Source organism: Psammomys obesus, unplaced genomic scaffold (genome assembly GCF_907164565.1).
Source record: "Psammomys obesus unplaced genomic scaffold, mPsaObe1.curated_primary_1811, whole genome shotgun sequence".
Classification (NCBI taxonomy): Eukaryota; Metazoa; Chordata; class Mammalia; order Rodentia; family Muridae; genus Psammomys; species Psammomys obesus.
In genome coordinates this window covers 12,613,538-12,631,887 of record NW_026592890.1, presented here as the reverse complement: position 1 = coordinate 12,631,887, position 18,350 = coordinate 12,613,538, and the positions used below count along the sequence as shown (strand labels likewise).

Below are 18,350 nucleotides of genomic sequence, written 5' to 3'. Positions count from 1 at the left end.
AAGTGAAAACAAAGCTGTAACTCACTTTTCAAATGAGTTTTTTTGACATGACTCACAAAACCACAACTCCTGTGAACTCAACCAGGCACTAAAGTGGACTCTCAGTCAGTGACAGGGAACCACTGTCAAGAGCAGCTGGCTCAGCCAGACTTCCACCGGCCAACTGACACACCAAGCTAGTGCACACAGGCACAAACCAAGGGAAAGGAAATGTGGACACTAGAACACAGTTATTAGTAATGGTACAGATTACCAGGATGCACTCAAGACAAGGTCACAGACATACAGCATGTGATGTCATTACACAAAAAAACCCACAACTACTGACTCTGTAAACACAGAGTTATACTAGTTACAATATCTAGTTTAAGGATATATTTTTTAAAAATGTATCATGTTTTAGTGTATGTGAAAGAGTGCTTTGATGTGTTGTGAGTGTGTGTGTGCCCTCCTGCATATATATATGTGCATGCCAGTGCTCATGTGGAGGTCAAAGGACAATTTGCAGGATTCAGGTCTCTTCTCCCATGTGAATCTCAAGGACTGCACTCAAGTTTTCAGGTTCACAGCAAGCACCTTTTCCCTCTCAGCAGTGTGTCAGCCCTTAAGGATACTTTTGAAAAAGATAATACAATGTCTAGATAACAATATCAAAACAAGAAAATAAGCTTTCTTCATTTTAAGTTATGGAATGCAAAGTCAACCTATAACATACACCACCAAGCCCTAGTACCTTACTGAAACTGGCCCTCCCTGACAAACAACACTGAATTATACAGTTAAACATACAGTTGTGAATTTCCATCCTGAGAAAAGCAAAAGGTTCTGCTACAAAAAAGCAAGCAAAGGAGGACAACAAAAGAAACACAGAAAGTACTACAATGCAAATGTTAATGCGACCCAGTGACCACTAGGCGCCTACCTTGTACCAAATGTTATATTAAAGGGTTTTATATATCTACTTCAAATTTTAAAACCCTATGAGGTGGTACTATCCCTACTGCTGTCTGTTCCACGGAGAAACTTATCTACACTATCTGTACTTTAGGTTTCCAATGAGTGAGTTAATGATGCAGCGTGAGTTTATTATGTATGTAGCAAGCAAAAGTAAAGGGACAAGTAGCAAACAGCAGATAGAGCCAGCTAAGAGGTGTCAAAACATCATCAAATCAGGTGCTTACAACGCCCAGCAGAGACAACTGGAATAGCCTGACTCAGAGAACATCATCTGCTCGCACAGAATAGCCAGCATATTTATCCAGCATAAACTGACTGGGGAAGCCCCTCTGAGGCAGCCAGATGGTGCTCCCGACTAAGAGTCCCATGCAACATGAAATGGCCTCTTCATGAATGAGCTTCCTGTTTCTCTTTCCCACTGCAGGCATTTTTTAGACTATGGATAAACAGTAGCCTTGGCTGGAAATGGTTTAACTTGTAGGTGTTCTCAATGTTCTTTATCTACTTGCTGTTCTCCTGCTATAAAGGCAAGCGGCGGTCTGCCTCAAAGAACACATGACATAAACATGCTTGAGTCTGAAGCAAGGGACCCATCTCTTTTGAGAGTCAGCATTCAACAAACACAAAAATGTGACAATTTACCAACACAACTTATATTACAATGTCTCATGGGGAAAACAAAACAAGCAAACTTGGCTTACAAAGATAAAGGAGCTTGACCATGGTCAAACAGTTTGGGCCAGAACTCATTTGAGCAATTCTGAAACAAGAAGCCACCCTGGAAAATCACCCTGCTTACACTGCCTCTTATCCTGCTGCACAAAAATAAGGTTGTAAACATAGCCAGTTCTGCAATGAGAAAAAGTAAACATTCAGGAACCACTCTATTACCCAACAGTTAACAGACAAAATAAACATGTGTTCACTACAAGTCTGAGTTTGTGAAAATAAACAAGAACCCATGCAAGGAAAATAAAGAATAGAAAATTATGTGTGTGATTTTTCAGTAACTGGCATGAGGCAAGAACACAACTGCAGAAAAGAGTTTCCCTCTACATAGAGTCCAGACCAATTAGTTACCTAAGTGTGAAAAGTTAAACTGTAAATTTTTTAGAATGAAATAGGGAATACCTTCAAGCAAGAGGATAAAGCATATAAACATCAAAGACTGACAAATCTTTTTCTTTCTTTTTGTTTGTTTTTGTTTTGTATTTGTTTGTTTGTTTGTTTGTTTTGAGACAGGGTATCTTTGTATAGGCTGTCCTGGACTCACTCTGTAGACCGGGCTAACCTCAAACCCACAGAGATCCACCTGCCTCCTGAGTGCTGGGATTAAAGCTGTACACTGCCACTGTTGGCTCAAGTCTAAAAATTTATAGAGCTACATTTCAAGTTTTAAATGTAGAGAATAATATATTTGCAGAATAGCTTGCATACAAAAGATTGGTATTCAGCTATATAAAGAATTCCTACAAACCAATTACAAATCAAATTTAGAATTTAGACAAACAGCTTATTGGAAAAATAAGGATAAAATATAGGCAATTCAAGGAAAATACCAGAATGAACACAAACAGAGGAAAGTTGGAACTCTGCTGACATCCAGATATATAAATTTAAAACATAACTGATTTCAAGTTTCAGACTATTAAAATCTTTGAAAAGGTTGACTATTCTAGTAACCCCCTCAAGAATGAGCCTATTTGCCCAGTGGCCAGTAAACAAGAATAGAGAAATCCTACCCCTACTTGTTCACTATTAAATAAATCTTAGCTGGGTGTGTAGTGATCCCAGCACAGGGGAGGCAGAGGCAGGTAGATCTCAGTGCGTTTGATACCAGCCTGGTCTACAAAGTGAGTCCAGGACAGCCATGGCTACATTTAAAAAAAAAAAAAAATTAAAAAAAAAGTCCTGTCTCAAGAAAAGAAAGAAAATTTACCAGTATAGATGTTTTAACTGTGGAAAAACATAAGATTTTATTCTTAGATAGAAATACAAATAATAACCATGTTTTATTTGGACATTTATAATGGAATTTTGTAAAGTAATTAAAACTAACATACTGTGTCCAGATTAGTAATTTTTTCCTGAGGAGACAGAGAAAACCAAAGGTGGAGAATCCCAAAGGTTGTCTTTAAATCCTGAAGCTTATGAACCTTATTCAATTGAAATAAATGTACACAATAATAATGATGAATCCTTTATTGATCTGGGAATCACACGGAAAAACAGGCTGATGGTAATACTTAAACTACATATGTAATGCATTATCCAAAATAAGTGATGATGACAGTTACTACAGATTCAATGAAATGGAGCTTTCAGCAGAGGAAGACATTCCCAATACAGGAACTCTCAAGAAGAACCATGGGTCTAGGCAGAGAGCTCAAAGATACTTAAGACTAGGGCTCTCTAAATATTCCCTGTATTAAGTATCTAAGAATAGAAAGTAAAGAGATGGAAGATATCTTTAAGAGAAGAAGAAACAGAAAGCAACAGCAACAGAACTCTTGAAGCTGGGGCAAATTCATTTCATTTATTCTTTGACAATTTCATACACGTATATACATTGATCTACTCCCAACTCCCGGTTCTACTCTTCCCACACACACCTCAACACATCCCCTCCCACCATCAGGCCCTCTTTATTTTATTTTAAAATTCTGATAGTCCACTGAGTCCAATTAATGGTGTCTGTTGGAATAGTAGCTGCTAGTGTTGGCTTGATTATATGCAGGACTTGTGCAGGTAACCATAGCTGCAGTGAATTAATAAGTACGATGGTCTTGCCATGTCCTGGAGCCAGTATCTCTAAGCACTTCTCTCATTCTCTGGCTCTTAAATGCTCCATCTTTTTATGTTTCCTAAGCTGTGGAGACATTGATATAAATGTCCCATTTAGAGATGAACACTCAACAGTGTTCATCAGTATTTGATCAGTTGCTGCCCAGTGCAGAAGAAACCTCTCTGGTGGGAGTATTGGGGGGGGGGTGTTGCAATGTTAATTTATGAGCATAAACAAATATTTAGAAGGCAGTTTGACAGGCGAGTGGAGGGCAGAAACAGGTGGATCTTTGAGTTCAAGGCCAGCCTGATCTACAGAGCAAATTCCAGGACAGCCAAGGCTACACAGAGAAACTCTATCTCAAGAAAGAGAGGGAGGGAGGGAGGGGAGAGAGAGAAGGAAATAAGGAAGGAAGAAAGGAGGGAGGGAGGGAAAGAAAGAAGAAAAGAAAATGGTAGTTCCCCATGTGGTAATGATATTTTTAAAACACTTTGCAAGTTAGTCTCTGAAGAGTACTCAAGAGACACTAAGCCTGAAGACAGAATACTCTTATTCAACACATGCTCCCCTGACTTCTAGGCACTGAAAACAGAAAGGCAAACAAAATAAATCCGCCCTCATGTAGTTGAGGAGTCAGCAGGAAACACAATGCCCAGTAGGGATAGACTGAAGTGCAGAGGACAGTGGGAGAGGAGGTGTAGTGTCATACAAGGGAGCTGAAGACCTGTCTAAGGAGACACTTCAGCACAGCCTCGCTATAGAGAAAGATCACTCTAAGCCAGGGAAGCAGTGCAGACATCCAGAAAAAACCCAGCTGGCATGTTTAAGAAGCATCAAGGAAAACTGTACATAGAACAGAATAAGAAAGGAGAGACACCCTACAATTTACTCAGAGTCAGAACTTACAAGCTTTACAAGCTAAGGTACTCTATGAGGAATATAAGTCATTAAAATTTGGCAGAAAAGGTACTTTAGTTAAGGTTTAAAATACCTATCTTTATGGAAAAAAGAGTGACACACCAGAAAAACACAATACAATAGCACACCATATAAAATAAAACAGCCAAAGTGACAGATAAAGACAAGGTTGACTAGGATGGATCAACAGTAAGACAAAGCGGTATGAAGTGGTTTTAAAAAGAAAAAGCAGTGGTGGCAGAACTTGCGTGAGGTATAAGGAAAGGTTAGGTATCAGGGATACATGTCAGGCACCGTGTGAGGAGAAGAGCATGACTACTGGGTCAGTTAGGCTAACCTACAATTCCTGAACTACACCCAGGGACATCACTATTAAGGGGATGAAGTTCAAGCTCAAAAATATAAATTCAGAACATATTAGCTCAAAAGCCAGAAAAATGAAAGATTTCCCCTAAGGAGCAAATGTGAAGGAAAAGATAGGCCAAACCCCAGGTATTTTCCCTATTTGCCCAGAGCAAGAAACCAGCTGTGAGTGCTGTCTTAGTTAGGGTTTTTATTACCTTGATGAAACACCATGACCAAAGCAAATTAGGGAGAATAGGGTTTATTTTGATTATGCTTCCACATCACTGTTTATCACTGACGGAAATGAGGACAGGAACTCAGAGCAGGAACCTGGAGGCAGGAGCTGATGCAGAGGCCAGGGAGGGGTGCTGCTTACTGTCTTGCTCAGCTTGCTTTCCCAGGTATGGTACTACCCACAATGTGCTGGGCCCACTCCCACTGATCACTAATTGAGAAAATGCCTTACAGTTCGATCTCATGAAGGCATTTTTTCAATTGAGGCTTCTTCCTCTCTAATTACTCTAGCTTGTGTCAAGATGACATAAAACCACCCAGTATAGGTGCCAAGAGAAGAAAGTGCCATGGAAGATAGCCAAACTGCTCAGGAATAAAATAACGAACAGAACAAGACAAAAATGATCCCTTGGGAATATGAGGCACTAATGACATGGGCCAGGGTGGGCTTGCACCAAAATGTTAAAAAATTTATCATTTATCCTGAAAAATGAACCAATTTAAACTAAGAGCAGAATGCAGATAATACTTCACCATCTTCTTTTATATATGATAGGTTCACAGGAAATAGGTAATATAATAATATAATCACTGACCATCTTCACAAATTTCAGCTGATGGACAGAATATGTTAAACAATGTCAGATTTATACTTCTGAGTTTTAAGAATTTTATGATGCATAACTCCTCTGAAAATGGCACTTTACTAGACAACCAATATTTGGCCACTCCCCCACTCTCATAGAGGATTCTGCAAGTACACCAGAAAACAGAATGTATACTTGTTTTTTAATGTGAGGTACCTTTTATCAGCCTAATAATTTATACATTTTGCTGGTGGGAAGCACAGAGGGTTTTGCACTCACAGATAAGCACTAGGAAGACAAAGAATGTTCAACATGTAGGGCTGCCTCTTGAGCAAGAGATGTTTAACCTGTTTTCTGCCCAGAAGGCTAGGAGTGGGTGTAGTGAATAGCCTAATTGACCCCTGCACTGCCTGTAGGGCCAGGCCACACCTGGTTCCCTCAGGCTCCCCCAGACTCTTACTAACAGGACCTGAAGTAGTTAACAGCCTAGTGACTTTGTGCTACTGTATGACAGAGACTGCACCAGATCCTCCTCCAGGCTCCTAAAATGACACATGTAGTCTATCTATAGAATCCATCTTCACGGAAGAGGTAGCATGTACTCAGATAAGAGTATCTATGTAATTATGCCTTAAGCTTTACTGTGCACACAAGGTTGTGTTACACCAGGAAGCTTTTCCCAAACTTGACTGTACTTAAATATACCTAAAATAAACTGGCCAGTGTCAGACTCTTTTTTTTTTTTTTCCTGACCCAACACTGGTTACTAAGTTGTGGTACACCGGACTTTCGTCTTGCTTCACAAGGATCAACACTTCACCATCATGTTTGCGGAAATAAACTTTTTTTTAAAGGCTACTTTATCCCTAGATATACACATATATGCTACAACAAATAAAACTCTAACAGTTTTAAGAAATCAGGTAAGCATATACATATATAACATTTAACATACATGACATATAGCCTTCAGGTGTGGTAGGCTATACTACAGGTATAGGTTTGTAATAGTATCAAGTCACAATGTTCACAGGACAAATTCTAACAACATACTTCTTAAAACCCAGACATTAGTAGAACGCAACAATATTTGCAATCACCAATAATTTCTAATCATTAAATGATTAATTACCAAACTTCTGTACTGTCACTGCTTACTTTTAAACCTTTGGTTCCAGGGGAGATTTCAGGTTCACTTATTACACACACACACACACACACACACACACACACACACACACACACACGAGGTGTATGTGTATGTGTCTGCATGTGTAATATTAAATTAGCTCATTTTAAGAAGCTACTGTACAGGAAGGAACAAATCATTAAAGTATAAATAACTTTGGTAATATTTTTTTGTAGTTATATAGAAAACAGAGACTTAAAATCAATGGCATCAAAATCAGTCAACATTTAAGGATCCCAACAAAACCAGTGTTTTTCTAATGTTAACACCACAGTGGTGCAGTGTCTTGGTGAGGGTTTCCATTGCTGTGATAAAACACCATGACCAAAATCAACTTGGGGAAAAAAGGGTTTATTTCAGTTTACATTTCCACATCACAGTCCATTATCAAAAGAAGTCAGAGCACTCAAAGCCATGGAGGGGTGCTGCATAATGGCGTACTTTCAGGGCTCAGTAAGCCTGCCTTCTTTTTGTAGTACCCAGGCCCACCTGCACTGTTCAAGGGAACTTGGCCTGCCCACATCAATGGTCAAGAAAATGCCCAGAGACCATCTGGTACCGGCATTTTCTCAATGGAGCTTCCCACTTCAAAAATGACTTTAACTTGTGTCAAGTTGACATAAAATGAGATAGCACATACAGTTGAACAGATGAGAGCTTGACTTAAGAAAAGGAGGGCTGGTGAAATGGCCCAGCAAATAAAGGTGCTTGCTACCAAGCCTGACCACCTAACTGTGATCCTGGCAATTCATATGGTAAGAAAAAGCCAACTTGTATATGTTTTCCCTTGCTGTAGCACACGCACAAAAAATAAAATTTTTATTGCAATTAAAAAGAAGGGAGAGGCTACCTATGCCCAAGTTCTGATAAATGTGGTACTTACTAGAACTTTTTAAAGGTACAGCTATCAATTACAACTCCAGCAAAGATAATATTTTTGACATTAATTGTTCCCTCAGTCTTTCCAGTACCATTTCAAGGACCCTAAAAATAAGGGAAAATATTTCACTAAGTGGCAAACACCAAAACTGGTAAATCAGTAAGAAGGAAAAAGTATTTGTAAATACAGAGTAAGAAATCAGTGTTTTCGAGACAGGTATACAGGTGCACAGCTTTAATCCCAGTACTCAGGAGGCAGAGGCAGGCCAATCTCTTAAGTTTGAGGGCAGCCTAGTCTACGTAGAGAGTTCTAGGACAGCCAGAGCCATATAGTAAGACTCTGTCTTAGATAGACACAGAGAGAGAGAATACAGTGAGACCCTGTCTCAGACAGAGAGACAGAGACAAGAGATAGGGAGAAGAGGAAGAGAGGGATGAGACAGAGAAAGACAAAGATACAGATAAAATTAGATCAAGGTTTTTCTTAAAAAAAGGATTTTCAGGGGGGCTGGAGAGATGGCTCAGAGGTTAAGAGCACTGCTTGCTCTTCCAGAGGCCACAGTTCAATTCCCAGCAACCACATGGTGGCTCATAACCATCTATAACAAAAACAGAGAAACAAGCATCTCACTTAGAAGGGCAATATAGATGGCAAGAACTACTCACGAAAACATGTTCAACCTCAACAATGAGCAAGAAACTAAAATTCTGAAAACTACACATTCTGCCTGGCAAGCAGAAATGGTTAGCTCACACTGTGCAGTGATAAATAAGGGGCATGCCCACAAGGGGGATGTGGAGTGGAGCAAATATCTGGTAATCCAACCAACCTTCAATAAAGGTAATTGCTGAACTCAGAATCTACTTGTGGGAACCTACTTTACGGAAATACAAGTAGAGAAAGGAATGCACTGCTTTACCAGTGGCAACTTTAGGACAGCTGGGCTGGGAAAGGGAGACTTTTAATTTTACTCTAAGGACTTGTCTAAGAAATAATAAACTGTCAGGTAGTGGTGGTGCATGCCTGTAATCCCAGCACTCAGGAGGCAAAAGCAGGAGGATCTCTACAAGTTCGAGGCCAACTTGGTCCACAGAGCAAGCTCCAGGACAGTCAGGGCTGTTACACAGAAAAACCCTGTCTCAAAAAAACAAAACAACACAACAACAAAAACTAATCTTAATCCACAAAATTCATTAAATACAAGTTTTTCATACCACTTGTTACTAAACTTAAGTTTGCCCCTTCTCAGAAAAACAGGTCATTTATCATTTACTCTTTCCTGGAAAAGGCCTATATAATCTTTCAGTAGCCACTATTGCAAAGTTTTTCTCAAGTTAGTCAGACAGTGAATCTCAACAGATCAGGAAAAGTGAGAAAGTACCACCAGAGCAAATCTTTATTTTTTTCATGACATACTACCAAGTCACTATTTTTTGGAAAAAAGAAAAAAGAAAAACTATATGCATTTCATACATTTTGGCTATAATAAAAATTACCCAGTGTCTATGGAAATCTTTATAAAAGTCAAATAACTAGGGTCCGACTTCTTACTGCAATTTGTGTATGATCCAATTTCTTAAAGCATATGTTCTTTAGTTATAGAAGATGTATGTTCTATTTTGTTTTCTGTTACCATGGTAAAACACTGATCAAAAGTAACTTGGGGAAGAAAGGGTTTATTTCACCTAACACTTCCACGTCATAGTTCATCACTGAGGAAAGTCAAGGCAGAAACTGAAGAAGATTCCAAGAAATTCTGCTTACTTGCTTCTTTGGCTTGCTCAACCTGCTTTCTTATGTAATCCCAAACCACCTACCCAGAAGTAGCACTACCCACAGTAGGCTGACCCCTCACACATTGCTCATTAATCAAGAAAATATCCCCACAGACACGCCTAGAGGTCAGTCTTATAGAGGCATTTTCTTAGTTGAGGCTCCTTCTTCCCAGAAGACTCCAAGCTTTAAGTTGACAAAAAAAAAAAAAACTGTCATAGTGTGCATAATGTCCTTACTCTCAAAACTCAGAAATGTACAGTGCAGGAATCTGGCTTCACATCTTCACACACACCCATGAATGTGTGACATGTTTGGATACTAATGCTCCATTCCTCAATCTTGAGAATAAAATAGCTATCTTACATTTTGTACCTAATGTAAGCAATACTGCCATGCATGACTTACTAGATTCCCCTGCACTTCTGTTATGGAGGGAGAATGTGAGAGATTGCTAAAAGGAGAGTCTGGGGTACTCAGGCAGAGGGAGTGTAGAGTCTAGAGTCCATGGTACATGTGAGTATAATGGTTAGGAGCAAAAGGGCTTATCAAGTTTATGATAAGGAGGCCAAGTATTTTCACACTGGCCAATGTATACTGACTACAGTAGTACTGGAATGCTAATACTCTCAACTCTAGCCTAGAGGGCCATGTACACTTAATTCCAACTGGGCCCCAGGATTTGGTTCATTTCTTTCTCCTCTGCATTACTATAGCATGCGAAATTCTTCTTCAAGACTGTCCACCAAAATCAAACATAGTTTTGATTTTGTTTTTTTTTTGTTTTGTTTACTGATTATTGTTTGTCATTAGTAACAGATGACAAAAAAATCTCACATGAGAATTTTACCAGATAGTGCTGAACAAAATCATTCCCCAAGAATATTCTCAAGAGGTTATTAGCTTAAAACTAAAATTTGTCACTGGATCTTGGCATAGGCAAGCCATCACCTAGCCACTTGGTCTAGAGAACATTTAATCCAGACTCTGTGGTAATCACAATGAGACATAACAGTGAAATAAGGCCAAGTCTCTGAAATTCAGCAAGGACACTGTAAAGCAGACAGACAGCACTGCATAAAAGGAGCTACTAGACATTGGGCTCCAGTCCCCTGGCAGATCCTGGGATGGCAACAGAACTCTAAGTTCTCAGGTAAGCATGTACATGAACACCTATAAACACCAAATGCACATCAGATACCATCAGCATCAGTTACCTATTCCATCTCAGAATAATAGTTTGTTGTTGTTTTTTAATTGAAAGAATGAACAATGGGCAATAATCCAGGACTAGAACACATTGCCAGGAAAAAAGAAAGCCCACTAAGGGCACAGAAAACAATCTCTAAAAAGAGATGTGTCATCAAGGAAAAATAAAATAAAGAAGAAAGAATGAAGGGATGAGGAAGGAAGGGGAAAGGAGAAAATAAGACAGTAATCAGTCTTCTGTGGGCACTGCAATGAACAACTGGTTTTGGCAATGAGAGAGTGGAGGCTCTCAAGAAAGGCAACATTAACTCAGCAGCAGTGGCGCACACTTTTAATCCCAGCAGAGGATCTCTGTGAGTTTGAGGCCAGTGCCAGTCTGAGCCAGTTCCAGGACAGCCAGGGCTACAAAGAATTCCTGTCTTGGGATAAAAAGGAAGAGGAGGAGGAGAAGTAGGAAGAGGAAGAGGAAAGAGGAAGGAAGGAGGAGAAAGAGAAGGAGAAAAGGAAGAGAAAAAAGGGAAAGACAGGTAATAGTGAGGGAATTTGGAAGCAAGAAAGGCAAAGGTCAAATGAGTCAGAAGCACAAAGAAAAGGGAGACTTCTTCAAATGTCAGAGTAGAAATAAAGAATTGTAGTAGTTAGATTGCGGGGGGGAGCAGAAAACAAAACAAAGGCAAGTAAGGTAATAGTATATGCCTGTATTGCTACAACTCCAGAGGCAGAGACAAGGAGATCAGGAATTTCAGGACAGCCTTGCCTAAATAAGAGAACCTAGCTCAAAAAAAATATAAAGTGAAAAAAAAAAAAAAAAGGCCAAAAAAACCTGATCCCTGATGTAAGTTTCCATTTGTTATTTTGAGACAAGGTCTAAAGTAGTCCACATGGGCCTCTAGCTGGCTAAAGCCTCATATGAGGTCCTGCTCCTCAAGTGTCCACTTCTGGAATGGTGGGAAATTATACACCTATGTGCCAACACAACCTCGATTTATAGGCAACATTCACAATTGAACCCAGAGCACTAAAAGAAACAAACCTTCCCTGACCACCTCCCAACAGAACAGAACAGAGCAAAACAGAACAGAACAAGTGGGGGGGGCGGGGAGGGAGGGAGGGAGGGAGGGAGGAAGGAAGGAAGGAAGGAAGGAAGGAAGGAAGGAAGGAAGGAAGGAAGGAAGGAAGGAAGGAAGGAAGGAAATATGAAGGACAGCAGCAAATTCCCACAAGGGAAGCACCTCAAAAGCAAAAAGCCAGCCTGGAGTGGTAGCACATACCTGTAATACCAGTACTCAGGAGACTGAAGCAGGAGGATTGCAAGACTGAGGCCATTCTGAAGCCAAGCTCACTATACAATGAGATCCTGATTCAATATACAGGCATTAGCGAAAATGCTCCTGAAGTAATAAAACAGATCATTGTAAGTTCCTTCAGACAACAAAAGAATACTAGAAATGTATACACCACAGTTCTTGAGAGGAGCGGAATCAATAAAAGTAATACATATTAAAAGAGAATTTATGAGATTGATTTACACGATACAGTCCAGGTAATCCAACAATGGCTCAATCACACCATGGCAGCCAAAATCCTGGTAGTTCAATCCACCAGGCTTAATGCCTCAGGAGTACCAAGCTGAAGGCAGTAAAGGCCTGGTATATTCCTGGAGAGTTACCAGTTTTCAGTCTACACTGGAAACCCAAAGAGGCTGAGCTATGATTATCAGCAACGGAATGCAGAAGCAGCAGCAACAACAACATAGTAGATGAATTTACCAGCCAAAGTAAAGGAAAACAAGTAAAAAACAAAACTTTCTTCCATCTATTATTTGAGCTACCACTGGATGATACTGCCCACATTTAGTGTAGATTTTCTTTCTACCTCAAATAACCTATCAAAAATTCCCTGACAGGAGTGCCCACCAGCAGCTTGTCTTTTAGTTGATTCCAGATCCAGTCAGGTTGAAAACCAAGACTAACCACCACAGACAACCTCACTGAAACATGACAAACGCTGTAGGGCACACAGATGATAATAAGCAGCATCACTAGGGTGCTAGAAAGCAAGGGCTCCAGGGAGTATTACAGAAACTTGGAACAAGACCAGACAGTACATAAAACCAACTTGACAAAACTTTTTAGCATGAAGTAGGGAAACTCAAGAGCTATGCCTGCTTTGAAGAAACAGCCTGCTTCTCTAACCTGAACTTCTGTGACCACTCCCTCTCAGGATATTTAAGCAGTTTTCTCTCTCTCCCTTTCAGCAAACCCAACATTTGATGTTCCAGAGATTTCTGTCCTAGGTTTCTTGTCTCTCAGGCACCATTTTCCCCCTCAACTATACCTTGGCTATATCCCCCTGATACAATCATCCTGACACCCTGACCCCCACTACACTTAACTGAGTATGAAGTTGCTAGAAAAATCCATAAGCACTCAAATTAGATAAATGTTGAAAAGAACTTTTTACTTCCCCACTCTAATTCAAACTTCCCATGTATACTTTTTACTCTGGTTTGTGGTGCCACTGCATATCCAGTAACCAAGTAAACACTGGGATTTCCATAAACTCCTTTCTCTCAAACATTCTCATCACTCTCATAGAGTCTGAGTCTACTTCCTCATAATCCCTGTCTTCTCCTTCCATGGGACTGTAATACCTTAATTCAATCAGGCCACTGCCTCATACTGGCAGGCACAATATGGCCCAGGCCTCCTGCCTCCACTCTCAAGAGCTCCTGCCAGCACTCACTGGGATGGTGCTTAACTCGGCTTACACTCCAGTGTCTTAGCTGGCACCAGTCTCCTCAGCCCGAACTAGACTAGTACAGCCATTGTGACATGCATAAATATACAGTATTTCATCTCTAACTTACACTGTGAAACAATGGCCCAAAACAATAGCAGCTCTCATAGTTGTGGTTTTTTGTTTGATTTTCTTTCTTGACACTGGGTTTCCCTGGTTGTCCCAGAACTCATTCTGTACACTAGGCTGGCCTCAAACTCAGAGATCCATCTATATCTGCTTCCAAGTGCTGGGTTAAAAGTGTGCACCATCACCGACCAGCTGTGTTTCTTACAATAGTGTCTCACTCTCTGGAAGTTGGGGCCAAGGCTGAGAGAATGAGCCCTACCTAGAACATACTAATCCTTGCAAGAATGGAAGTACTGCATGAGGCCCAAAACTTCTGCTCAGAAACAGCATCTCTCACCGTTTAAATAAAGGAAGTCATATTGTAAAGCCAGATACCCATGAGAAACACAATACTTTTACAGGGAAGAAAGCAAGTCGCTGTAACAATCACAGACCTTTATGAACTCAACAACTTTGAATACTTCTATCACACAGTTCCCCAATCCCCCTCTGCCCAAAGAGAATCATCTGACTGGGCTCCCACCACACCCAGTTCCTCTTGCTTACCTTAGCCCAGTGCTGAAACAACACGCACACTGCAGCTAAATCATACAGCAGGTAAGTATCTTCTGCCTAATCCCCTAGCTATCCCAATCTCACTGACACAGCATACAAATGCACCCCACACCCTACTTTCTACACAAAGGCACTTTTTGTAGTTAGCCATTTTCATTATGATTTCTCTAACACACTAGCATTTAAGCCACACAAGAAAAGGATCATGTGTCAAGTGACCACTAAATGAGTGAACGTGAAAATGCAGACTCCGAGGGGTGTGTGTAGGGCAGTACCCAGACCTGTCCTGCTAGTCCTGCTCTTCTTCTTACGGGCTGATCACAGGCTATTTCTTCCCCTCATCCTTGTAAACAAAGCCTATCAAAGAACAGTTCTCAATCAGTCCTAGTCTGAATGAATATTGCCTTCACTTAAGGTAAATCCCCAGGATCCAAATGCTCAAAGTTTTAGCAGGGCTGAGCCATTACAAACCAAACCAAAGAAAAAGCAACAAACACTTTCTCATTCTAGGAACTCAGTCTATGTTCTAGGAGCTAACGACTTCTAAAATTTCTGTTGCTTACACACATCAGCTCATGATGTAAAGAGTACGTACTGTAAAATACAACCTGTAATACTTCTCAAAAACTGAGCTGGTAATACCAACCACCTACATTAGTAACCATATATTAACAATGAATGTCTGAAAAGCCACCAAACTAAAGTTAACACAGCCAATGCATCAGAAGCTGTTCTGTGTAAACACCAGTGCTGGTTGTTTAGAGGACATATTTTAAAAAATTAAATAAATAAAAATTGTAAATTAAAATAGTACTTTATTCAAAAATACAGACAAGAATATAGAGCCAAATGCAATATTAAATAGAAATAAAATTAAACTGCTTATCTAAGATCATAATTATAATTATAAGATTATTTAGTGATAATTATAAGATTTATTTAGTGATATTTGGTCTCACAATAAAAATTAAGTATGCAAACGTGATTCTTAAAATACGTAAGAGAAAGCCTCTTATTCATAGAAGAAAAGCACTGTAGAATGCCCAGTGTAGCTGCAATTTAAATTTCTACCACTTCAGTGACCTTTGTAAACTACAGTCCAAATTACTACAGAAGTAAACAGTTCTAAGGTTTTGTTTTGCGTGTGTATAGGTGTGTGTGTAATATGCATTAAGGTTTATATCTGTGTGTGCATGTATGGTGCATGCCTGTGTGTAGGCCAGAAGGCCAGTGTTTTCCTCAATCCTTCTCCACGTTTTGGGGGTTGGGGTTCAAGACAGAGTTTCTCTGGCTGTCCTAGAACTCACTCTGTAGGGTCAGGTTGACCTCCAACTCTGAGATCCACCTACCTCTGCCCCTGTCCTTACTGGGATTAAAGGTGTACACCACCACTGCCCACCTGTCTCGACTCCATTTTGAGACACAGTCTAGGACTGATTCCAAAGTTCACAACCCAGCTTTCACTGGCTGGCCAATGAACTTGAGGGATCTATCTGTCGTCTACTCTTCCACCCTAGCATTAAGGATACAGATGCACACATCAGCTTTTACATGGGTACTAGGTGTTCAAACTCACTTTCCCATGCTTTTGCAGCTGGCAATTTACCAACCAAGCTTACTCCTTTGCCCAAATCATAATTTTTAAATTGCACGTGGTTCTGAGTCCTGGCCCAGGACCCGAATTCTCTGTCTTGAGTTTCCATACTGCATATGCCTTTGCTTATCATTTAGTAGCAAACCATTATCAAATGTTTGTGTTTTAAGTAATCCTAACTTTAGTTAATAATGACCTCAAATATAGATTTTAATTTGTGTATTACAAAATTATTTTATTATTGTTGCTAATTTCTGTTTCCAATCTATAAATTAAATTTACCATAGAGGTGTATGTATAAATAGATTACTATATATAACTTTGGTACTATCCCTGGTTTTAGGCTTCTACAGAATGAATTCTTAATAAATCCCTACCAACCAGGGAGGCCCCTTGAATTTACTTCCTACCTAGAAGCTTTCTCACAAGCTTTACTAATCTTACACAAAGAAAAAGACAAAAGTTCATCGGTAGACTTACTTCAGCAATTAAGCATGCCCTTGTGTATGAAATTCCCTCCTCTTTTGGAATGGCTCATATTCACTCTGTGGATAGTAAGAACCTGCTAGTCACAATCAAATTACTGACTATAGACAATTTTTCTAGAATTCAACTGTTACCTGGAGAAAAATGGATATATGATAGATACTATAGTTTTATAAACTCAAATTAGCTGACCTTTAGAAGAAAGGAGAATCGGGGTCTCTAAGAATCAAAGAAGAAAGAAGGTATTTAGTTTTCAGTGTGTATCAGGCAAAGCTGGGCAGCTCTGTTAAAAAGATGAAGAAGCATAGTACCAGGAAAGGGACTAAAGAGCCACTACAGCAAATACCAAACACTGACATGCCACGGCACTGTCAGAACTCATTGTCTCATATTTATTTTCTCTTTCTTCCTGCCCCATGAACATAGGAAGGTTTCAGTAAAGCTACAAAGTTTTGCTCACACATTCATCCCTCATAGAGTTCTGGGTACTAGCCGAAGACAAGGAGTCGATCCCTATCACCAGGCTGGGCTGCCTGGTTAAGGACATAAAGATCAAGTTCTTGGAGGAGATCTACCTGTTCTCCCTGCCCATTAAGGATTCAAAGATTATTGACTTTTTCCTGAGTATATCCTTAAAGGATGAGTTTCTAACGATCATGCCTGTGAAGAAGCAGACACAGGCTGGCCACTGGACCAGGTTGAAGGCATTTGTCCCTATCGGAGACTACAATGGTCACGTTGGTCTTGGTGTTAAGGGCTCCAAGAAAAGTAGCCACTGCCATCCAAGAAGCCATCATCTTGGCCAAGCTTTCCATAGTCCCTGTGTGGAGAGGCTACTGGGGGAACAAGACTGGCAAGCCTCATATTGTTCTGTGCAAGATGACAGGCCACTATGGCTCTGTTTTGGTGCATCTAATCCACGCTCCCAGAGGCACTGGCATAGTCTCTGCTCCGGTGCCTAAGAAACTACTAAGATGGCTGGTATTGATGACTGCTACACATCAGCCAGGAGCTGCACTACCACCCTTGGCAAGTTTGCCAAGGCCACCTTTGATGCCATCTTCAAGACCTACAGCTACCTGACCCCAACCTCTGGAAATAAACTGTGTTCACCAACTCTCCTTGTCAGGAATTTACTTATCAGCTTATGAAAGCCCACACCAGAGTCTCTGTTCCGGCTCCAGCTGTGGCTACCAGATAAGGGTTTTTATACAAGAAAAATAAAGTGAATTAAGTATGTTGAAAAAAAAAAAAAAGAATTCTGACTACTTTGTAGGAGACAAAGTAACTCCACACTCTACCTGTAGTTAGTAAAAATAGTCAAAGACAGAGTAATCTATCTCAGGAAAAAAAAAAAAGAAAAAGACTGTAACAGAGCTTTCAAAGTCAAAATAAAAATCATCAGCCTGATCATCTGAGTTCAATTCCTGGAATCCATATAGTCAAAGAAGAACTGCCTCCTGCAAGCTATCCTCTAACTCCAATGTGTGCCATGGTACGCACTTCCATGCATGTGAGTGCACACACACCGTACATTTTTTAACGTAACTTTAAAAATCGATACGCTCAGTTGGGTGTGGTTTATAAACAGAGTAGTGAACAGCTGGATGTCATCAGACTACCTGTGTACAAATCATTGTCTGAACGGCTATATCCCCTTGCACAAGTTACTTCCTCTTACTCTACTTTCTCATCCACTCGCAAATGGAAATAGCAAAAGCCCCTACCTCCCAGGACTGAAAACTGAAAGAGGGAACATACAGGAAGCACTCACACAAACACAGACACACAGTAGGCCTCAGGAAGTGTGGCATATTCTTACCAGAATAACCTGGGTCCGTTTTAATAACTAAATCCTTGGCAGAGATGTGGCTAAGAAATATGATTCATTACTGGCTAAATGAAAATGATTAACCTGATACAGCATATACTCTCCCACCCCTAAGTAAAATAAAACCCTGCAAAAAAAT

The 18,350-nt window shown here is 40.1% G+C and overlaps 1 protein-coding gene and 1 pseudogene across 11 annotated transcripts in view; one reads left to right on the top strand and one right to left on the bottom strand.

The window, feature by feature from the left end:
- Positions 1-18,350, bottom strand: part of Afdn (afadin, adherens junction formation factor) — a 122,655-nt gene that overhangs the window by 94,168 nt on the left and 10,137 nt on the right. The gene's annotated exons all lie outside the window — the stretch shown is intronic.
- Positions 8,567-17,581, top strand: LOC129683225 (40S ribosomal protein S2-like; annotated as a pseudogene).